We start from the raw sequence: 24,814 nt of genomic DNA, 5'->3' as shown, positions 1-24,814 counted from the left end.
TGAATAGTTGGTGGTAACCAAAGACTAGAGATCCTGGTACAATAAAAGAAACACCATGTATCATAGTTGGGGTATAGCACATGAAAGGCTTAGTTGAAATATTGAGTGTATTAGTATGGTGTTTGAGATTGAGATTATCAAGCAATTTCAGTTATTAAACATGACAGGTCCAAATTAATGACCCCCCCCCCCGCCCGATGATTGGCTAAGGCAGGGTGGAGAACATTTTAGGTGAAAAAAAATTAAAGAAGTGAGTGTTCAGGATATTGCACGAACCATTCCATCAATTTGAATTCAATAAGAATTATGAAAGGACAATGGAATGAGTGGCAGTGAGTCAAAGTTCCACAATTCAAAGAATAATTTCAGAGTCTGATTTGGTTGGTGAAGTAGATTATGTAACAAAGTAGCACACAGTTTAATGACATGAAATCAAAACCTGGGATTGTAAAGAGCAATGTGGGGGACACCTCTGCAAACTTTGTGTCCAATGCTGCAAAGGGCGTTGGAGAGAAACAGCTCCCACTTGGGAGGACAAGAAAATCAATGTCCTCAGTGGGCACAGATGTTTTCCCTAAAGCATGAAGGAAAAGAGACAGTTTAGAGGAGAGGGAGGGGAGAGGGGAGAATGGGTGGAGGGAGGGTGGTAGTCCGTGGGACCACACCTATGGTGCATGTCAGGAGGGTACATGTTAAATTTACTAAGTGTGGAATATAAACGTCTTAACACAGTAACTAAGAAAATGCCGTGAAGGCTATGTTAACCGGTTTGATGAAAATATTTCAAATGGTATTTAAAACCAGCACATTGTACCCCATGATTGCATTAATGTACACAGCTATGATTTAATTAAAAAAAAAAAGACAGTTTAGAGAAGAATTGAGATGATTTAGCTAAGATTTGATCTTGAGTTCCAGAAGGCATAGCAAATGGGTCTAAGTAACTGGAGAAGAGTAAGATGTTGAATCTGAATAGATGATAGAGTCGTATATGGGCTAAAATCTAGTGGATCAGGGCTGACTCAGTTGTCTGGGTACTTTCCCGGTGATTGTCATGAACAAGTGTGAGAGCTTAGTGAGATGAGTTGCGATGGCCTCTGGCATGAAATGATAGACAAGGTGTGGGTAAGAAAAGGGAGTTGTGCAGGCATGTCTCATCAGCAGTACACAAGGCCAGGGACTCCCACGGGTCTCCTGCTGATGGAAGAATGGCCTTTTGCCAAGAAATGGTTTTACTGCAAGACCTAAAGAAAGATGGGTTTATTCAATACAATAACTGTTCACTTCAGTGTGCCATTTATTGATATGTGAAAAATTAGCTTTATTATTGATGGTTATATAATATAGCACACATCAATTTGACAGTCTATGCTTTGAGCTAAAATTATGACTGACAAATTTAAAACACCATGAGTTGGGAGAACCAATACGAATTGAAACAACTTTTATTCTTTCTTTTATTGTTTCTTGCATTCGATAATTATTTAACGTCTTCCTTGTTCCGGGGGTCATCCTACACATTACAGACACAATCGTAGTTACAATTATGGTCTCTGTCCTAATGCATCTAGACAAGAAAAAAGAAGAACAAAGAAGAGCAGCGCCTGTGGCTCACTGAGTAGGGTGCTGGCCCCATACGCCGAGGGTGGCTGGTTTGAACCTGGCCGCTAAGCTAGAACAGCAGTGGCAACTTCAACAAAAAATAGCCAGGCATTGTGGGGGGCACCTGTAGTTCCGGCTACTCAGGAGGCTGAGGCAAGAGAATAGCTTAAGCCCAAGAATTGGAGGTTGCTGTGAGCTGTGACGCCACAGCACTCTACAGAGGGCAACAGAGTGAGACTCTGTCTCTCACAAACACACACACACACACACACACACACACACACACACACACAAAGAAGGGGCAACGCCTGTGGCTCAAAGGAGTAGGGTGCTGGCCCCATACGGCAGAGGTGGTGGGTTCAAACCCAGCCTTGGCCAAAATCTGCAAAAAAAAAAAAAGAAAGAAAGAAAAAGAAAAACAAAGAAGCAGTTACAATACTGAGTGGAATTATAGAGACAGTATAGGATCTGGCACCTAGAAAATTAGATTAATCCAAACTGAGCAGTATAGAAGACTTCATAAATGAATGGTCATTGAAGCTAAAATTTAGAGGGTAAAAGGGAATTACACTGACAAAACAGCAAGGAAATTCTTTCCAGCAGAGAATATCACTTTTATGATTATTTGACTGGAAGTGACAGAAAGGCACCTTAAATACATTTTGGGGGATAAAAATAATTTATTTCCTGATGGAATCCAGGAAAACTAACAGAAAGCAACTGAACTTCAGAAAGTGGAGGGATGTGGTTGAGACTAAGAAATGGGGACCCAGAGAGAACTAGCCCTTTTTCTTCTTTCTTCTCTGAATAATTTGGCTTCATTCTCTTTCACTGCAAATTGACTTTTATTTCAAATGGCAGTGAAAAGCCCACTTGACTTTGGCTCTATAAATTTAACGTTCTGAAATCTGGAGATAGATTAATTGGTTCAATCTGTATCTGGTTCCCTTCTCTAAATGAATGAACTGAGCCAAAGTGGAAGGATCACATAAAAATTTTCAAACTCCTCAGTGGAGAGGAGCTATAGTCCCTTTGGGAAATAGTTTTGGGGTGGCAATGCTATAAATGTTTATGATTTGCCATTTCAATTACTAGAAGCTTTCTGATAATACTTCAAATATTCTAATTGCTATTATATTTACTATTTCACTCCAGGCATTAATACGAATGATTAAATGGAATACTATTTTCTTATTTGATATGCAAAATCTCTATTCTAAAAACATACCTATCCTACTATACAAACACATATATCTGCACAGAAACACACACACATATATCGTGACAACATATATTTAAAAATATAAAGATAAATGCGTACATATAGTAAGACCTATTGTTCAGGTAAATTTAAAAGATAAGCTAATATTGTTTCATGATAAAAAATTAAATAACCAATAAAAATAGATAAGCTAAAACCATAGCAAGAGAGTTTTTTTAAATATTTCTTTTCTTCTTTTAAAATGTATTACTGTTTTTCAGACCACCATTCAGCAATAAAAAGAAAAAAAAAATCAGCATAGGCTCGGTGCCCCGTACCTCAGTGGTTAGGGGCGCCACACACACTGGGGCTGGTGGGTTCTAACCCGGCCCGGGCCTGCTAAACAACAATGACAACAACACCAAAAAAATAGCCGGGTATTGTGGTGGGCACCTGTAGTCCCAGCTACTTGGGAGACTGAGGCAAGAGAATCGCTTAAGCCCAAGAGTTTGAGGTTGCTGTGAGCTGTGATGCCTCAGCACTCTACTGAGGGTAACATAGTTAGAGTCTGTCTCAAAAAAAAATCAGCACATATATATGCCCACACATACACATACATGGCTGTCCAGAAAGTATCCAGCCATTGTCAATACAATTTTTCATATTACATGGTTGGATACTTTCTGATAGTCCTTGTAAACGTGCGTGTGTGTGTGTGTGTGACAGTCCTATGTAAACGTGCGTGTGCATGTGGCTGTGTTTTCCATCACCTCTTTTCTAATTGATTTCTATTTAACTGGATATGTCTTCATTATAGGAAGTCAGTATGCTCCAGAGCATACTACACTGAGTACCTGGATGGGGCCACTCCTCGGTACACATACCACTGGCTTTTTGCCCTCATTTTGCTTGGAGGTAGGTGTGAAATTAATTTGGATATAAACCAAATAAGCTAAGAAGTATAATGTTTTTCATGTTCCCTGGTTGATTATATTTTACTAGTCGGGGTCCAAAGTATCCTACTACATTAAAAAGACAGTCATACATAAAGTTAACCTAGAGTTCTACTACATTAAAAAAGGTAGTTATACAGAAAGTTGTTAGCTTTAAAGAGCTTTAATTCATAACTTCAGACTATTGGAATTCAGGTTTCAGGTTAATGGATTTTTTTTTTCAGAATGCCTCACCACATGTGTTCTAAGATTTTGGTATGAAGGTAATGAATAAGAGCTGTAAATTAAACCAGATGGTCACGTAGCTTCTGCCTTCTTTCAAGTGGCTATTTCCTTGGTTCTTTTATCATTGGACAATAAAATAAAATATTCAGACTGAATGTAGAAGAGAGTTTCTAAATGTAGAATTTAAGTAACCCAAATTAAAAACATACCACATGAAACTTTTTGCTTTCAACACACACAAAAGTGTTAAAAATGGAAATTTCAAGTTTTGATCCTCACACATTTTATTCCTATGTTTTGTTAATATTATTTCTTCAAGTCTCAGATGTTTCAAAGAGTTTCCCCATTCTGAGAAAAAAATATATATGTTAAAATATTAATAATAACATTTGTGTAGTATTACATATACATTATTTTATATAAACTGATGGATGAGTTTGAATTTAATATTAAGCCCATTTTTTCATTTTAAACCTTGTAGCCCTATGATCTGGAGCTAGATGTATATATAAGTGGGAAAATCATTTTTTTTTTTTTGTTTTATTTTTTATTTTTTATTTTTATTTTTTTTTTTAATTTTTTTATTAAATCATAACTGTATACAATGATATGATTATGGGGCATCATACACTCACTTCGTAAACCATTTGACACATTTTTATCACAGTGGTTAACATAGCCTTTCCGGCGTTATCTCAGTTACTGTGCCAAAACATTTACATTCTACATTTACCAAGTTTCACAAATACCCCTGTAATATGCACCACAGGTGTGATCCCACCGATTCCCCTCCCTCTACCCACCCCCCCCTTTCCCACTTCCCCCTATTGTTAAGTTGTAGCTGGGTTATAGCTTTCATGTGAGAGCCCCAAATTAGTTTCATAGTAGGGCTGTGTACATTGGGTATTTTTTCTTCCATTCTTGGGATACTTTACTAAGAAGAATATGTTCCAGCTCCATCCATGTAAACATGAAAGAGGTAAAGTCTCCATCTTTCTTTAAGGCTGCATAGTATTCCATGGTATACATATACCACAATTTATTAATCCATTTGTGGATCGATGGGCACTTGGGCTTTTTCCATGACTTAGCTATTATGAACTGGGCTGCAATAAACATTCTGGTACAAATATCTTTGTTATGTTGTGATTTTTGGTCTTCTGGGTATATGCCCAGCAGAGGAATTACAGGATTGAATGGCAGATCTATTTTTAGATCTCTGAGTGTTCTCCATATATCTTTCCAAAAGGAATGTATTAATTTGCATTCCCACCAGCAGTGCAGAAGTGTTCCCTTTTCTCCGCATCCACGCCAACATCTCTGGTCTTGAGATTTTGTGATATAGGCTAGTCTCATTGGAGTTAGATGATATCTCAAAGTAGTTTTGATTTGCATTTCTCTGATGATTAAAGATGATGAGCATTTTTTCATATGTCTGAAGGCCGTGCGCCTGTCTTCTTCAGAGAAGTTTCTCTTCAAATCCCTTGCCCAGCCTGCGATGGGATCCCTTGTTTTTTTCTTGCTGATGCGTTTGAGTTCTCTGTGGATTCTGGTTATTAAACCTTTGTCAGAGTTATACCCTGCAAATATCTTCTCCCATTCTGAGGGCTGTCTGCTTGCTCTGCTTACTGTGTTCTTAGCTGTGCAGAAGCTTTTTAGTTTGATCAAGTCCCAGTAGTGTATTTTTGAAGCTGCTTCAATTGCCCGGGGGGTTCTCCTCATGAAATGCTCACCCAGACCAATTTCTTCAAGGGTTTTCCCTGCATTCTCCTCTAGTATTTTTATAGTTTCATGTCTTAAGTTTAAATCTTTAATCCAATGAGAGTCTATCTTAGTTAATGGTGAAAGGTGTGGGTCCAATTTCAGTCTTCTGCAGGTTGCCAGCCACTAGGGACTCTACTACAAAACTCCTAGAAGTGATCAAGGAATACAGCAGTGTCTCAGGTTACAAAATCAACATCCATAAATCGGTAGCCTTTATATACACCAACAACAGTCAAATTGAAAAAACAGTTAAGGACTCTATCCCATTCACAGTAGTGCCAAAGAAGATGAAATATTTGGGAATTTACCTAACAAAAGACGTGAAAGATCTCTATAAAGAGAACTATGAAACTCTAAGAAAAGAAGTAGCTGAAAATGTTAACAAATGGAAAAACATACCATGCTCATGGCTAGGAAGAATCAACATTATCAAAATGTCCATACTACCCAAAGCAATATATAATTTCAACGCACTCCCTATTAAAGCTCCACTGTCATATTTTAAAGATCTTGAAAAAACATTACTTCGTTTTATATGGAATCAGAAAAAACCTCGAATAGCCAAGACATTACTCAGAAATAAAAACAAAACAGGAGGAATCACACTACCAGACCTCAGACTTTACTACAAATCGATAGTGATCAAAACAGCATGGTATTGGCACAAAAACAGAGAAGTAGATATCTGGAATAGAATAGAGAACCAAGAGATGAATCCAGCTACTTACCGCTATTTGATTTTTGACAAGCCAATTAAAAACATTCAGTGGGGAAAAGATTCCCTATTTAACAAATGGTGCTGGGTGAACTGGCTGGAAAATCATTTAAAATTTATTTGAAATTAGATAAGGCAAATCATCATCAAATATAGAAAACATACTTTTTTCAAGAAAAAAATTGGTACATTCTTCTGCCAAACTAATTTTATTTTGCAACTTGTGCTTTTATTTATGAAAAGGGTATTAAATGAATAAAAACTAAGTTGTATTTATATTTCCATTAAAATAACCATATTTATTGGAAAAACACAGGACACTTTAATAAAATCCAGAAGCATAGAACTGTCTCTAAACCCAGATGAATGCCAGGAATTCAAATATTCCTAGTACAAGTGGATTGTTTTGGTAGCAAAAATGGACTCAAATAAAACTAGGTGTTTATAACATTGTCAAGGGTGGGAGGACAAGTGGGAAAAAAAAACATGGAAAAAGAGAATAATTGCTATATTAATAGCCAAAGAAATAAGGCTCCAGTAAAGAAAATACTGATTTTTCCAGGAAAGCTGAGCCCTCCTACATTTAATTGCATATATCTGACAACCAACAAATGATGCTTAGTTGGCGATCATGATTCTCATGAGATTAAGAAATTAGTACTTCCTCATGAAGTTTTAAAATTTATCCTCATTCCTAACTCTGCTCCTTGCCATGCATTTTGGATACTAAAATGAAGCTATTGAACATTTATGGATATTCAGTACTGATCTAAAATATTACACCTCCTTCTGTTACTAAAATTATTCACACACAAAATGCTAACATGCCAAATCCTGACCATTTCTAGGGAAGGGACTTACAGAATTCACAGTGCCTTTAAGATAGGAAGTTATTCCTTGCAAGGAGCCTATAACTCAATGAGCCCAGATGCAAAATTTAATAAAAATGTACATAGTGGGATTATTTACCATAAGTTACTACTTTCTTCACTGTTCTGAGATTTCCAATACCACAAAAGTTGTATGGTATATTTTGTGGGGACAATGTAGACCTCTGAGTTTATATTTTTCCCACAATTCTTCCTCCTCCTCCTCCTTTGTTTTTTCTTTTTAAAGTCCTCAAAAATGATTGAGTACATAATTGTTATACACATTTATAGGACACAAATGTGATGTTTTGATATAGTCATCCAATGTGAATTAATTAAAATGGGGTAATTGGGGTTTTATCACCTAAGGCATTTATTATTTCTTTGTTTTAGGAACATTCAAATTGCACTCCTTCAGTTACTTTAAAATATACGCTAACTTTTGTTGATTATAGTCACTTTGCTGTGCTATCCAATATTATTTATTCATTCTGTCTGACTATGTAACTATATTTTTGCACCCATTAATCATCCCTACTTTATCCTTCTCTCCCCACTACCCTTCCCAGCCTCTGGTAACCATACTTTTAGTCTCTCTGCCTGAGAGCAGTTGTTCTTAATATTTAGCTCCCACATATGAATGAAAACATGTGAGATTTGTCTTTCTGTGCTTGGCTTATTTCACTTAACATAATGTTCTCCAGTTCTATCCTTGTGGATGCAAATTACAGGATTTTGTTCTTTTTATGGCTGTATAATATACCATTATGTATATTCACCACAATTTCTTTATCCGCTTATAAACTGATGGACACATAGGTTGATTCCAAATATTCACTATTATTAATAGTACTGTAATAAACATGTGAGTGTTGATATCTTTTTGATATATTGATTTCCCCTCCCTTGGATATATACCCAGCCATGAGATTGTTGAGTCATATGGAAGTTTTTGGTTCTCTCCTGTGACTTTCTTATATATCATAGAAAGGTAGCAGGATGCATGTGATTACATATATGGGATTACATGAAACGTAAGATTCTGCCATCTCTCTTGGAGAGTCACTCACTTCCTGCTTGTTTTGTAGAAGTAAGATGTTTTGTTGAGGGTTGACCATGAAGGGCTGCCATGTGACAAGGAACTGCAACATTCTAGAGGCAAAAACAGCCTCTAGCTGGTAGGCAGCAAGGAACTAAAACCTTTAGCCATAAAGCAACAAGGAACATCTGTGCCAACAAAAAGCACATTCTTTCCCAGTCGAGCCTCAGATAAGCAGCAGACCCAGCTGACATCTTAAATGCAGCCTTAGAGGAACTTATTAGAGAATTCAGCGAAGTCATATCCAGACTCCTGACCACAAAAACTATAATAATAAACATGTTTTCTTTTAAGCTCCATACCTATGGTAATTCATTACACAATAATTCATAACTAATACAGACTAATTCTTTAGTGTTGGATGGGGAGAATGAATTTAAAAAGAAGCTCTATCAAGCTTATTGGAATATGCTATGGTTATAGCACAAATTACTCTTCCACCTCCTCATCATCCTCAAAACATTGTCCTAAAAGTATCCAAAGTTGGACAGAAGGCTGGTTTGAGCAGGGAGGGTATTTCATAACGTGGCTGTAAAAGTGAGTCTCATAAATATTGGCTTGACAATAGAGAGACCGCAAGATAAGAATCTGAAAGGGATATATTGATGGTTAAAATTTGCCACACTAAATTTGTCCATACATTTTAAATCTGTGAGCCTATTGATGTGTTTCCTTCATAAGATAACATTAAGCAAAAATAGATATTTAATGGAATATTTAAAGGTAGAAAATGGAAAAAAAAACCCACAATGTCATGTTTGTGCCTCAGTGTGGTCAGACTGCACTGTGAACTAATGATTCTCTCTATGTTGCAAGGCTCATAGACTGTGAGCAAAAGACTACAGCTCTCACCCCTGTAATGTACAATAGTCATAACCCTGGTAAAGCTATTTAGCCAAATTGTGTTCTTCCTATACACCAGACATTAAGTGGGATACTTTACATCTGTTATACTATGCATTTCTTGTAATAACTCCATAAATTATTATTGTTGGCTTCATTTTATTTATATATTTAGTTCTGAATTTGAATGTTTATTTTTTAATTTTGAAAATTATTTCAAAATATTACAGGACTATAAATGTTTTGGTTATATAATTCGCTTTTGTTATGCTTCAGTCAGGGATGTAAGTGTACCCATAATCCATATATAATTGGTTCATTATAACCATTAACCTAATGGTTATAATGAACCATCCCTTTTTCCCTCTCTTCCCCCTACTTGATTTCTACTGAATTTTATCTCCCTTTGTGCACTCATGTGTCCATCCCTTCACCTTGAGTCTGTTTGCTCCTTCTGGTTTAGGTGGGTTTCCTGGAGACAGTAGACATTGAGGCTGTAATTTCTCATCCATTCATCCAGTCTATTTCTCGTGAGTAGGGCATTCAGACCATTCACTTTTTTTTTTTTTTTATAGAATTGATATGTGGTATGCTGATGCCCCCAGCTTTATTTTTATTACTAAGAAGTGCCTTAGCTATACAGGTTTTTTTCCGGTTCCATACAAAACGCAGAATCATTTTTTCCAAATCTTGAAAGTACGATGTTGGTATTTTGATAGGAATGGAATTGAATAGGTAGATTACTTTGGGAAGTATAGACATTTTAACAATGTTGATTCTTCCCATCCATGAGCATGGTATGTTTTTCCACTTGTTAATATCCTCTGCTATTTCCTTTCTGAGGATTTCATAGTTTTCTTTATAGAGGTCCTTCACCTCCTTCGTTAGGTATATTCCTAGGTATTTCATTTTCTTTGAAACTATGGTGAAGGGAGTTGTGTCCTTAATTAGCTTCTCATCTTGACTGTTATTGGTGTATACAAAGGCTACTGACTTGTGAACATTGATTTTATATCCTGAAACATTACTGTATTTTTTGATGACTTCTAGGAGTCTTGTGGTTGAGTCTTTGGGGTTCTCTAAGTATAAGATCATGTCGTCAGCAAAGAGGGAGAGTTTGACCTCCTCTGCTCCCATTTGGATTCCCTTTATTTCCTTGTCTTGCCTAATTGTATTGGCTAGAACTTCCAGCACTATGTTGAATAGTAAAGGTGACAGAGGACAACCTTGTCTGGTTCCAGTTCTAAGAGGAAAAGCTTTCAGTTTTATTCCATTCAGTAAAATATTGGCTGTGAGTTTGTCATAGATAGCTTCAATCAGTTTTAGAAATGTGCCACCTATGCCTATACTCTTCAGTGTTATAATTAGAAAAGGATGCTGGATTTTATCAAATGCTTTTTCTGCATCTATTGAGAGGATCATGTGATCTTTATTTTTGCCTCTGTTAATATGGTGGATAACGTTTATGGACTTGCGTATGTTAAACCAGCCTTGCATCCCTGGGATGAAGCCTACTTGATCATGATGAATGACTTTTTTGATGATAAGCTGTAATCTATTGGCTAGGATTTTGTTGAGAATTTTTGCATCTATATTCATGAGTGAGATTGGTCTGAAATTCTCCTTTTTGTTTGGGTCTTTTCCTGGTTTTGGTATCAGGTTGATGTTTGCTTCATAGAATGTGTTGGGGAAGATTCCTTCTTCCTCAATTTTTTGGAATAATTTCTGCAGTACAGGAATAAGCTCTTCCTCGAAGGTTTGATAGAATTCTGGAGTGAAGCCATCTGGACCAGGGCATTTTTTGGTTGGAAGATTTTTTATTGTTTCTTTGATCTCAGTGCTTGAAATTGGTCTGTTCAGGAGCTCTATTTCTTCCTGGCTGAGTCTAGGGAGAGGGTGGATTCCAAATATTGATCCATTTCCTTCACATTGTCAAATTTCTGGGCATAGAGTTTCTGGTAGTATTCAGAGATGATCTCTTGTATCTCTGTGGGATCAGTTGTTATTTCCCCTTTATCATTTCTGATTGAGGTTACTAGAGATTTTACTTTTCTATTCCTCATTAGTCTGGCCAATGGTTTATCTATTTTATTAATTTTTTCAAAAATCCAACTCCTTGTTTCATTAATTTTCTGAATGATTCTTCTGTTTTCAATTTCATTGATCTCTGATTTGATTTTGGATATTTCTTTTCTTCTACTGAGTTTAGGCTTAGATTGTTCATCTTTTTCCAATTCCATAAGATCTCTTGTGAGATTGTTGATGTGCTCTCTTTCTGTTTTTCGAATGTAAGCATCTAAAGCGATGAATTTTCCTCTCAAAACTGCTTTTGCAGTATCCCACAGGTTTTGGTAGCTTGTGTCTTCATTGTTATTATGCTCAAGGAAGTTAATGATTTCCTGTTTTATTTCTTCCTGCACCCATCTGTTATTCAACAGAAGATTGTTTAATTTCCATGCCTTTGGGTGGGGTCGAGCATTTTTGTTAGAGTTGAGTTCCACCTTTGGTGCCTTATAGTCTGAGAAGATACAAGGTAAAATTTCAATTCTTTTGATTCTGTTGATATTTGTTTAGTGTCCCAGGATATGATCAATTTTGGAGAATGTTCCATGGGGTGATGAGAAGAATGTATATTCTTTATCTTTGGGGTGGAGTGTTCTATATGCGTCTATAAAGCACAGTTGTTCTAGGGTCTCATAAAGCTGGGGGCATCAGCATACCAGATTTTAGTCTGTACTACAAAGCCATAGTGCTCAAGACAGCATGGTACTGGCACAAAAACAGAGACATAGACACTTGGAATCGAATTGAAAACCAAGAAATGAAACTAACATCTTACAACCACCTAATCTTCGATAAACCAAACAAGAACATACCTTGGGGGAAAGACTCCCTATTCAATAAATGGTGTTGGGAGAACTGGATGTCTACATGTAAAAAACTGAAACTGGACCCACACCTTTCCCCACTCACAAAAATTGATTCAAGATGGCTAAAGGACTTAAATTTAAGGCATGAAACAATAAAAACGCTCAAAGAAAGCATAGAAAAACACTGGAAGATATTGGCCTGGGGAAAGGCTTCATGAAGAAGACTGCCATGGCAATTGCAACAACAACAAAAATAAACAAATGGGACTTCATTAAACTGAAAGCTTCTGTACAGCTAAGGAGACAACAACCAAAGCAAAGAGACAACCTACACAGTGGGAAAGGATATTTGCATATTTTCAATCAGACAAAAGCTTGATAACTAAGATCTATAGAGAACTCAAATTAATCCACATGCAAAAAGCCAACAATCCCATATATCAATGGGCAAGAGACATGAATAGAACCTTCTCTAAAGATGACAGACGAATGGCTAACAAACACATGAAAAAATGTTCATCGTCTCTATATATTAGAGAAATGCAAATCAAAACAACCCTGAGATATCATCTAACCCCAGTGAGAATGGCCCACATCACAAAATCTCAAAACTGCAGATGCTGGCGTGGATGTGGAGAGAAGGGAACACTTTTACACTGCTGATGGGACTGCAAACTAGTACAACCTTTCTGGAAGGAAGTATGGAGAAACCTCAAAGCACTCAAGCTAGACCTCCCATTTGATCCTGAAATCCCATTACTGGGCATCTACCCAGAAGGAAAAAAAATCCTTTTATCATAAGGACACTTGTACTAGACTGTTTATTGCAGCTCAATTTACAATCGCCAAAATGTGGAAACAGCCTAAATGCCCACCAACCCAGGAATGGATTAACAAGCTGTGGTATGTGTATACCATGGAATACTATTCAGCCATTAACAAAAGATGGAGACTTTACATCCTTCCTATTAACCTGGATGGAAGTGGAAGACATTATTCTTAGTAAAGCATCACAAGAATGGAGAAGCATGAATCCTATGTACTCAATTTTGATATGAGGACAATTAATGACAATTAAGGTTATGGGGGGGAGGAAAAGCAGAAAGTGGGACAGAGGGAGGGGGGTGGAGCCTTGGTGTGTGTCACACTTTATGGGGGCAAGACGTGATTACAGAGGGACTTTACCTAACAATTGCAATAGTGTAACCTGGCTTATTGTACCCTCAATGAATCCCCAACAATAAAAAAAAAAAAAAAAGAAAAGAAAAGAAAAAGAAAAGTCAGTGGGAAAAAAAAAATAGAATTGGTATGTGGATGGTGTTCTGTTTATCCTGTTTGGTGTCTTATTGTCCCTTAGGTATCTTATTGCCCCCCCCCTTTTACCTCTTGTGTTTTTGTTTTATATATGCTTTGAGATTTAGCTTTTTGGTGGTTTTAAGTCTATTGTGCTGATATATGTATAATGTGGTTTTGAATATTTCCTGCAGGGAAGGTCTAGTCTTATCAAATTCCCTCAGTGTTAGTTTGTCTGGAAAAGTCTTTCCTTTTTTATATATGAACCTCAGTTTTCAGGACACAAAATTGTAGACTGGCAGTAGTTCTGTTTAAGAAGACTGAAGATAGGGCCCCATTTTTATTATTATTATTTTTGTCTTATAAAGTCTCAATTGAGCAGTTAAACTAATGAGTTTATATTTGTAAATTGCTTATGAGTTTGCCTCATGGCTTGCAGGAGTTTCCCCTTTGTGTTGACATTGGCCAGTCTGATGACTATTTGTCTAGGTGTTTGTTTGTTTGCAATGAATTTTCCAGGTGTTTGTTCAGCTTCCTATACATGGATGTCTAAATATCTAGAAAGAAAAAAATAAATGAATAAATATTTAGAAAGACCAGGGAATTTTTCCTCAATTATTCCCTCAGGAAGGTATTCCAGCTCATGTGTAATTTCTTCTTTACCCTCAGGGATGCCTATGATTCTTATATTTGACTTTTTTTTTATTATAGGCTTTGTTCAGTCCTTTTATTTCTCTGTTCTTTATTTTTGACTAATTGAGTTAATTTAAAAGGGTTGCCTTCAAACTCTGCCGTTCTTTCTTCTGCCTGGCCTACTCTATTCTTAAAACTTTTCACAGTGTTTTCTATATCCCTAAATTGATTTTTCACTTCCAGAATTTCATTTGTTTTTTCTTTTTAGTATTTTGATATATTTAGTGAATTTTTTATTCATTTCCTGCATGGTTTTTCTGACTTCCCTGACTTGGCTTTGATTTTCTCTTAGATTTCATTGAACACCCTCACAATCTACTTCTGGAATTCTTTATCTGCATTTTAATATTTTTATCTTGGTTGGTATCCATTGCTAGAGAGCTGGTCTTCTCATTTGGGGGTCTTTTTGTCTTAATTGTTCATACTTCTGAAGTTCTTTCACTGATTCCTTCTCATCTGGGGCAGCTGTCACTTCTTATTTATGGATTTTCTTTTGTTTCAATGTGGGTTTTCTTCTCCCCCTCACTCATACAGGTGTATTTGTAGCATATATTGAGTAATAAAATTTGTCTTTGCTTGTGGGTGCTCTGATAGTGATTTAGGTTCTGTATGAATGCCTTGATTATAGATACCCTTGGTGTGGTGGGTTTTCTCAGTTTCTAGTTGTTTGTAGGCTATAGTAGCAGGAGCTATGTGTGTGGGCAGATTCCCTATTTCTTTTTGATGAGGGAGAATAGAGCTCTTTGAAATCTTTTCTCTTTTTCCAGCCCTGTGGTGGCTTCTAACAGCGGAGATGGCATTGACATGGCCCAGGTTAGTCTCTGAAGAAAGTAGGTTGTGCTTGTGGGTAATAATCAACACACTTTATATGACTGAGTCAGTAAAAGCTGATAAGGGCTATGTAAATTGACCTTCCTGCCAGTAGGTGGCACTGGCCAGAAGGAATAAGTTTCAATGTTGTTTGGGAGACCTGTGACCAGCTCTAGCCCTTAATGAGAAGCGCTCAAATGTCCCAGGTGGTGTTTGGGGCCTTGGAAATTCCAGGTGAGTTCATATTCTCTGCTACAGCATAGAAGGGTAGAATGGTGAGGCTGGGCAGAGTTGGCTGGGTTGAGTCTGACCTCATTATTCACCATAGCTGGTCAAAGGTCTGCTCCAACCTTTTTGGGAAAGCCACCAGAGAGGGGTTTAGGTGGCCCCACTCAGTGAGAAAGTCTGTTTGCAAAGGCAGGGCTGTCTGAGATTTACAATCTGTCAGGAGCAAGCTTTGGTCTTCTTCCTCACCCGGCCCTGAACTCTCCCCCTGTTGTCTGCCAGCAAGTAGAACCTCAAACTAGCTGATCTCCCCCATGATTGCATTGTGGGCTAAGAGCTTCCCTGTCCAGGAATCCCACTCTGGGCTGAAAGCACAGCCTTCCCGTGAAGGGAGGGGTGCTTCATGAGTGTAGTGCAGCTGGAAGCCACTCCACACTGTACTGTACTTTTAGTTCTGACCACATGGGCTCCCTTGCCTCCCAATATTAGCTCACAAATCTCTCCTCTTTGCTCCCAAGCAACACAATTATGTCTTGAGGATACAGGCTCTGGCTGATGGGTCTATTCCTGTCTCCCCCCAAATCAATCTCTGATCATGCTAGGGAGAAGAGTGCTGGGCCTGAGTTGCCTATGGGATCCTCAACCAGGTTGGATGTCCCTCTGTTTTGCAGTGTGCCCTGATCCAGTGGGGCAATCTGACAAGCAACACTGGGGAGCAATAGTAATCAGGGTAGCTCAGAATCTGAACACTCATTAGTCCATAGCAGGTGTTTAAGAGGAAAGTTTGAGCCCAATTTTCTGTGGAAGGTTTATGCACCAACATGCATGAAGCTGCAGCTCTTAGGAGCCCCAGCAAAATTGTCTGTCTTGGCAGCTACAGGTAGTGGAGGGGAAGAGGAGGAAAGAGCCTGGATGGAGGAAAGCAACCCTCTGGTCATCTCTGTCCCTCTCTACAGAATGCAGCCAGCCCATCCAGAATGCCCAGGCTCTGGAGTCATGCAAATCTTTCAGGACCCACCAGTCCCCATGGAGCCCATAGTCTGGCCTGATTTAGGGAAGTTTGTGTGGGAATAAGCTAAATAAAAACACAGGTACTGAAGTCGCCTAGGGAGGGCAAAGGCTCACGGTGGGTAGAGAAGCAACATGTTGCCTGTCATCCTGGTTTTGTCTATTGTGATATGAAGTGCCCCAGCAGGGCTAGAAGCACAGTGCTTTGTCCTTAGGAAGCTACATTCCACTGGTGGTAGCAGCTGTTGAGCTACTAGGGTAGAAAGTTTCTCCAGCATCTCGGGAGCCTATTGATAGACAGAAATGTAAAGGAGGGAGAAACAATCCACTCCACCTCCACTCTTTGCTAGACTCTCAGCCTCTTAGGGTTGTCCTCTGCTGGGATCTCCTTCCTTCTTGTTCTGTTTTGCTACTTTTCCCCATGAAATCTCCTGTAGGTTCTGGCACTTTTTTCTTGGAATTACAACCAATCTCTGTTTGTTTTTTCTTTTTCATCTAAAGCCTTTCCTTCATTCTGAGATGATCTGGCAGCTGGTTTCTCTGGTCTGCCTTCTTGTCTCCAAATTTTGGCTTCATTGCGTAAGTGAGGAGAAACTTAAACCAGATGCCCATAGCCATTGAGCTAGGATTTGTGTTCACATTTGTCAGATGCCAAAATATCTATTATTTCAATTATTTTATACTACTACTTTAAGCTGCAGTACTTTTTCTTTTCAAAATGCAATAGTTACGAGTTTTGGGTAAAATACATGAGGAAACAGCTTTGCATATAATATGTACTCAGAAATTTACAGCTTGGTTATCATTGACATCCTATTCCCACCCATATTATAATGTGTCCAGTAAAATCAGGTTGCAGTGACTCTCAATGGCATTCTTCAATGTGAGAAGAAATCAGAAAATAATAGCATTTATCTTATTAAAGGCAGAATAATTAATCTGAATGTCTCTAAATCTTGGATATTTAAAACATTTTTTTTGTATTGACAAACTGCTTCTCTGTAAGCCTGTTAAATCACAGAGGATAGAGATAAAATGAGATTCCCAAAAAGGACATAGGGCAAATTATCTAAATCTCTAAATTTTACAGATATCTCAGGGATTTTCCTCCTTTAAGGTCTGTAGCTTTGATTATATAATAGGAGATCCCAGAAGCTTCATCCCTCCCTCCTTAAAAGAAAAATGTGACAGTATTCCATTTCAGGGATCAGAGAAATTAAAAAATAAGTTTGAAAACTGATAGATTTACTAAGCAAAGAACAATATCTATGATAGCGTATAAACTTATAACTTATAAAATCTACCATTTATTGTCACTATACTTCCCTAAAATAAAAAAATTAAATGTTTTAATTTTAAAAAGTAGGAGAAAACAGAATAAAGGAGAGTTTTTTAAAAATCAATAAATTTGGCTTTATAAAAAACACACCCTCTTTGTTTTTTTGGTACTTTTGGTCATCTAAAGCCAATTTGTGAAAACTTTGACATAAATGGGTATAAGTACTCAAACTGGCCTTTAGGGACCATAGACCAGAGGACTCCTAAGACCACCCTGGAGAGGACAGTGAGGTTGCTGCTTCTAGTGCCTGCACTGACTAAGCTGCATACTGTAATCCTTCTTGTTAGTCAGCTCCTGGCCAACCACACTGTGGTGAAAGGCTTCAAGTGGACACCATGTTGTGGTTTGCTGTTTTACAAACCCTGGAGTCCTGTGTGGTCCAAATTGACATTCTCCTGTGGCCCCCAAAGGCCTGAAAATCGCACAGTTCCAATGTTACATTATTTATTTATGGAGTTATCCATCATCCTCTCTGTGAGGTGTAGAACAGAGTGGCCACTGATACTGTTTGTGTAACACTCCATCCTTTGGGATCTGGGGGTTTGAAACAAATGAATACCAACTGTGGAGGCAAACCAAAGTCAGGAAGGGATCAGCTCTTGGTTTTCCACACTTCTCCCCTACCGTGCTTTTACCTTTCTGTTAGTTCCAGCTCCTTTACTTCTCATGGGTCTGAGACAGAACACTCTCAAGAACATCAGCATATGAAACAACATAGACTTCTGAGATTTCCTGGTCAACCCCATCAATATATACAATGAAGACACAAGTCACACTGCAGGTTAGTGGCAGAGACCACCATAAGACTGAGTAACAGTCCACTATTTCTATTGAGAAAGGAAATGCTTCTTTCCTTTCTTTAGTGGAAGTAAGGTATAGCATTGCCTTGGGGGGTGGGGGGGGAAGGAAGAAATGAGTTTGTAGAAAGCTCATATGTCATTTACCTTCCTGACATTGAAAGGCAACAGTGCTTGCTTAAAACAGTATGAAATTTGGAAATAGGGCTGAATTCCACCTTTGCCCTTTATAAATGATGAGATTCAGGGAAAATTAACAAATATGTTTATATTTCCATGTTATCAAATATAAAATGAGGATAAGAAAACCAATCTTCTAGGATTGTAGTAAGGCATGAAAAAAGCACAGTGTACATAAACCATTGGCCTAGCCCAAAATAGCACTATTGTGGAAGCATTATGATGAAAGATCATCGCTGCCCCCACTGTTTTTGCTAACATAATTAATGTACTCTGGCAGCTCAGCACTCCATGCCTAGGTCTTTCCTTTCCCTTCAAATTGCTTTAGAGATCCTTTAAAAGACTATTTTCAGTTTTAGGACATTTTTTTCACCTACTATGTTATTTTCCCTTTCCTGCTCTTTGTCTGCATCTTCTGGCTGGTTGGAGTTAAATCCTCCCTCATTGGCCCAATAGAGAAATGTACTCAATGACTAAGGTTTCACTCATGGAACAAGAAAAGTCCATGCTCTTCAAGTATCCAATAAAATATCATGGATATCGAATTTTTCTAACACTTGCTTATTCTTAAATATAACGTAAAAATACTATATTTTTAGAAGGTTGGACTGTAAGTAATGATGCAAAAATAAATCTATGGGTGTGTGCATGTATTTGGTAGGAGGGAAATGGTGTCCTTAGGAAATGGGAACTAAGCGACACTAAAGTTATCAATTATTGCCACCTTTGCCATGGAGAGAAGGGAAAGAATATATATATATATATTTTTTTGAGACAGAGTCTCACTATGTCACCCCTCATAGAGTGCAGTGGTGTCACAGCTCACAGCAACCTCAAACTCTTGGGCTTCAGTGATTCTCTTGCTTTAGACTCCCAAGTAGCTGGGACTAAAGGTGCCCACCACAAGGCCTAGCTAGTTTTTTGTTGCAGTTATCATTGCTGTTCAACAGGCCTGGGCCAGGTTTTGAACACACCATATGTGGCTAGTGCCCTAACCACTTAGCTTCGGGCACGGAGCCTATTTTTATGCTTGTAGAGAAAAACATATTAGCACACACCTAGATACTGAACATTGTCTTTGCTGAAAGAATTTTTATTTATTTATTTATTTTTATTGTTAAATCATAGCTGTGTACATTAGTGCAATCAAGGGGTACAATGTGCTGGTTTCATATACAATCAGAAATATTCTCATCAAACTGTTCAATGTAGCCTTCATGGCATTTTCTTAGTTATTGTATGTAAACATTTGTATTCTGCATTTAGTAGGTTTCACCTGTACCCATTCTAAGATGCACCGTAGGTGTGGCCCCACCGCTGAAAGAATTTTTATAGGCAAAAAATAATTATTTCTTTGTAAATTTCACTGGTTCCATATGTCTAAATATAAATAAGCAAAGATGCTTCCAAAAGTTCATTTTGTGATTTAGGTAAATCTCTGTCAGAATGTCTATACATAAATCTCCCTGAATGATCATTACCAATATCTTCTTGATGTTAATAACTTTCTTTTGAATCTCCTGTGAAACAAGGAGAGAAATTATGAAATATATCAGCTATAATAATTTAAACATTACTGAAATCTTCAGTTGGAACTGGTTGAAAAGGAGTGGAATACATGATTTGAAGTCTAATTACTAATAATTTTAATACAGAAAAGAAAAAGGAAACAAATGGAGACAGGTGTTATTGAAATCTCTTCTCTCTCGCAGCACTCCAGCATGACCTTCACAGCGTGGTTTCATTGTAATCATGTTTCCTTACTGACAATGTGGTTTCCAAAAATAATGAAGTGTGCATAGGAGAAACCATATACTACTAGTGAAAAGTGGCTGGTGATATTGACAGGCAAATCTCAAATAAGGAGAGATAAATTCTCATCCTTAATGATCTCTATTTATTTAATAATTAACTTGCAAACAAAATAAGGGGGTTGAAGACTTAATAGTATAAGTGCTAGGGCAGAAAATTTCAGGCATATACACGTAAATATTATCTTCGTGGAGTCCTAAGTAAAAGATTATTCCAGAAATGATGCAGAGAGGATAGATTTATCATTAAATATGGAGAAATGTTTTTCAGTAAAGGCTAGCTTTTTATTTCACAGGCCCTCTGCTTTCATTCTGGGTATATACGTAAAAGACAATTAGCTGTTTATGTAGGAGGAAAATGATGGTCATAGCTTCCATGAGGCCCCAAAAGGGGTAGTTTTAGGAAAAAGAAATTTGGCAGATGAATAAGAGAACTTGTGCATTTTAATGGAAAAAAGATTTGATCAATGACTAATTAATAAGAAAATATGATAAGGTATTTTAGAACTAAAGTATAGACAGGTAATATGAAGAATGTTGGATAGAGATAATTTTATGGAATTCCTGAGCTTGACGCCAGAGCCACAGACCATTGAGTGTAGTAAGAAAAATGGGCAAAGAAACCATTTAATTCATGAAGCAGGCCTTTCCTGAGTGCCTCCGCACTCAGCGCCTTCTCTCCGCAAGAGGACAGAAGTATACTTTATTCACTCTTTCAGAGGTATCTGTTCTTTTTTCAAGAAACATTTAAAATGAGTAATTTGGCCTTGCACGCAGAATCCCTTACCACAGAAGCCATTTCCCCAAATGCCAAGACTCAGTGGAAAACTGAAGAACAGAGTGAAGTTGTGATGCAGAAGTCCTGGCGCTGTCAAGCCACAACCGCAGCTAATGGAAGGAATAATTAGAAGCCTTTATTGGTAAAGAACCTTAGACAGCATCAGGCAACCACAACATACTCCAGTAGGGAAAAGCAGCAGCTATAGGTTGAAGTGAGTCCAGACCCCCAGTACCAAAGGTGGTGCCTGGGCCTGCAGAGGGGAATTGCCCTGAGGCCCACGTGAAAGTTTACTTGAAAATAGTGGCTCCTGGTGCCGAACGCTCATTAATATCACCTGGGGAGCTTTAAAACCAACCTGGCTCCCAAGGTTCCACCAGAGAGCAATTAAGCCCAGATTTTCTGAGGGCCCAAGCAGCAGTCTAGTTTAAAATGTCCCCAGATGCTTATAATGTGCTAGTAGCACTGAGACACATTGCCTTAAAACTGCTGACCTTGAAGACTTCTGGAAAATGCCAAGGAGAGAGATCACTGTTTAAAACCCTGGGCAGAGTTGCTGGTCTTGGGGGGCTCAAAAATCTTTGCCATCAAATTTTGACCAGAGGTAAAAATCTTATATTTTTAATTTGTACTTTAATCTCTTGTTCTCTCAATGTTTATTTGCTCATTTGCTGGATGATCAAGAATTTTTTTGAAAAGCTAATGTTTTTCTGTTGTTGGTATGATCTGGAGAAAACAGGTCTAACTAAAAGGAATTATAGGAAAGAGCCCTGGCTGGAGTGAGTTTGTGATGTCAGCCTCTGCCCGGTAGTTAGATTGCCTGAGTGACTGGATTTTATGCCAAAATGAGTTTTACGAAACTAAGTAGTGATTAGATAACTAGAAAAAACATACCAGGAAAACATTTCTTGTTCTGCTTTTCTTTGTATTTCTATATTTCTGTGACCTTTCACTACTCCTGAAGATACTAGCTACCATTTACTAAGCAGCTACTGTTATTAAATGGGCATTACCATATTTTAATTGATATAATCTCTAATATTCATAATGGTCCTGCTAAATAAACACTGCTATCCTTTTTATGATGTTAAAAAAATAAGGCTTAGTGAAATTAGGTAGCATTTTTTAAGTGTCAAACATGTATAAAACGTGAGCAAGAAGTTAAATTCAAACTTTTGTTTGAATTCAAAGCCATTTATCATTTCATTAAATTTGCTAAGCAACTTTTCCTGTGTAATGACTTTGCTAATGCTGAATTGGAAGGGCACTAACTATTGATTTGACTCTAGCAAATAATCTCTTGTATCTTTCACTTCTTTTGAGGAAGAGAGTGGTGAATGGAGAGCCAATTAGTAAGAGACAACCTAAAACAAATAGAAAGAATGTTTGGGACAGTTCTTTTTATTGCATTTTTGTTTATTTTGGGTTTTTCTAAAGCTTAAATATGGTATGGTATCTATCCTGCTTGGTGCTCTCTCATTATTTCTTCAAACATTGCTTCTGTTCCTCTCTTTTCTTCTCCTCTGCTATTCCCACTACGTGGACATCACACTTTAGTAGTTATCCCACAGGTTTGGATATTCTATTGTGGTTTTTCTCTTTGCCCCCCTGCCTCCCTTGGATTGTCATTTTTAGAACTTTTTAGGGACCTACCCTCAAGCTCAGAGATTCTTTCCTTAGCAATAATGAGCTCGTCAAGGGCATTTTTTATTTCTGTTACAGCTTTGTGTGTGTGTTTTTTTTTTTTGTGTGTGTGTGTGTATATTTTTAAATTTCTTGTATTTTTTTTTTTTTTTTTTTTTTTTTGTAGAGACAGAGTCTCACTGTACTGCCCTTGGGTAGAGTGCCGTGGCCTCACACAGCTCACAGCAACCTCTAACTCCTGGGCTTACGCGATTCTCTTGCCTCAGACTCCCGAGTAGCTGGGACTACAGGCGCCCGCCACAACGCCCGGCTATTTTTTTGTTGCAGTTTGGCCGGGGCTGGGTTTGAACCCGCCACCCTCGGCATATGGGGCCGGCGCCCTTCTTGTATTTTTAATTCTTTTTTAGAATTTTCGTCTCTCCGCTTACTTTATCCGTCTGTTCTGTTGTGTTGTTTACTTTTTCCACTAGAACTCTTAACGTGTTAATCATAGTTGTTTTAAGTTCACTGTCAGAATTCCAATATCCTTGCCATATCTGAGCCTTGTTCTAATGCTTGCTGCAGCTCTTAAAACTGTTTGCCTTTTAGTACGCCTTGTATTTTTTGTGGAAAGAAATGATATGCTGGTTGTTGAAGCAGTCTAGCATAGAAATGCAGTAAATGGGCCTTTCGTGATGTGGTGGTGAAGTGTGGGGAAGGGGAAATGTTGTACTAAGTCTTATGATTAGGTCTCAGTCCTCTAGTGAGTCTGAGCCCCTGGGCTGTGAACTTCACTATTGGCTTTCAGTTTTTTCTTTGCTCCTTCCTCTTAGGGTGAGACTGGATGGCCAGGAGCCTGGGTATTTCCTTTTGCCTCAGGATGTTAGGCTCTAGTTAAACCCCAATAGTTTAGGGTCTGGTTAGATATTTTTTCCCTGGGGCAGGCTTTGTTAGGAACAGAATGCTCTAGTGTATTTAAAAAAGGGTTACTTTTTCCCTTTAAATGCTGGAAATATAAGGGGATTTTTCTATGGCATGTGAGAACTTTGTAGAGCTTCTGGAGGTAAAACTCACCACAGTTTGTGTGTAGGCCCCTGAGGACTAGCTTCTCCTTCAGTTTTTAGCTCTCAGGCTTCTACACCGAGCCTCCAGCAACTGGTCAATTGCAGTTCAGATTTTCCTTGCCTAGAAGGGGTTCCTGCAAGGTTTCTCTTATGTAAATTGTGGTTATCTCTATATCTGCCTGTTTTCAAATTTGGGGTCCGCTGTTTGCCCTATGGCCTCAATTGTCTGACAGATTTAAGAAGAGTTGTTGATTTTTTGATTTGTTTAGTTTTTTAGCTGTTGTTAGGATGGAGAAGTGACTTCTAAGCTCCTTATAAACTAGACCAGAAAATGGACATCTCTTTAGTATATTCTTGTGTTAATTTCTTCATTTCAGCAAAAAAAATAATACATATATATGAACTAAAATATTAAATAATAGCTCAACTAAAAATATTAGGGAACAAGCTTCTTTAATTTCCTACCAAGTTTGGAAGAAGTCATGCCATCTCGCACCGTTTGTGCTGTCTGCACTTTCGTCCCATTCTTCTTGCTCCCTGGCATGATAAGTCCCAAAGCCTACAGGTCACAGGTGATCTCATTTCTCTTATGTCAGCCTCATATCCCAGCTTAGCTGCACTTCAGAATGAAATCTTGCTTTAAAGTCTATTGAATCACATTAGACCTGGGAATCTGTATTAAGCAGTTTGCCATGCACTGAACTTGCGAAGAGGTTCATCTCAGTAATAAAGGGCTTCATTGTATCAAAGTTTTACCTCTGGCTTGTCAATGTGCACATTTCTCCTAATTGATTAGTCTGTTAACTTTAACTGTTTGCTCTGCTCGTTGACACTTATGACTTGCAATTCTTAAGTATTCTATAATTAATGATTCATTACTTTCACTAACCTTGGATATTTTTATTGTCTCTTTAATTTTCTAAACTTGCTTATGTTCTGACATTTTATTGTGACAATTTATTGGATCTATTCTGGTTAAAACAGCAATAATCCTGTTTTTAACCATATCTGACTTAAGCTCCAAACACTAACATCCACGTTTATATAATTAA

The sequence above is a fragment of the Nycticebus coucang genome, chromosome 16 (genome assembly GCF_027406575.1).
Source record: "Nycticebus coucang isolate mNycCou1 chromosome 16, mNycCou1.pri, whole genome shotgun sequence".
Classification (NCBI taxonomy): Eukaryota; Metazoa; Chordata; class Mammalia; order Primates; family Lorisidae; genus Nycticebus; species Nycticebus coucang.
Note: the sequence above shows the minus strand (reverse complement) of the source record.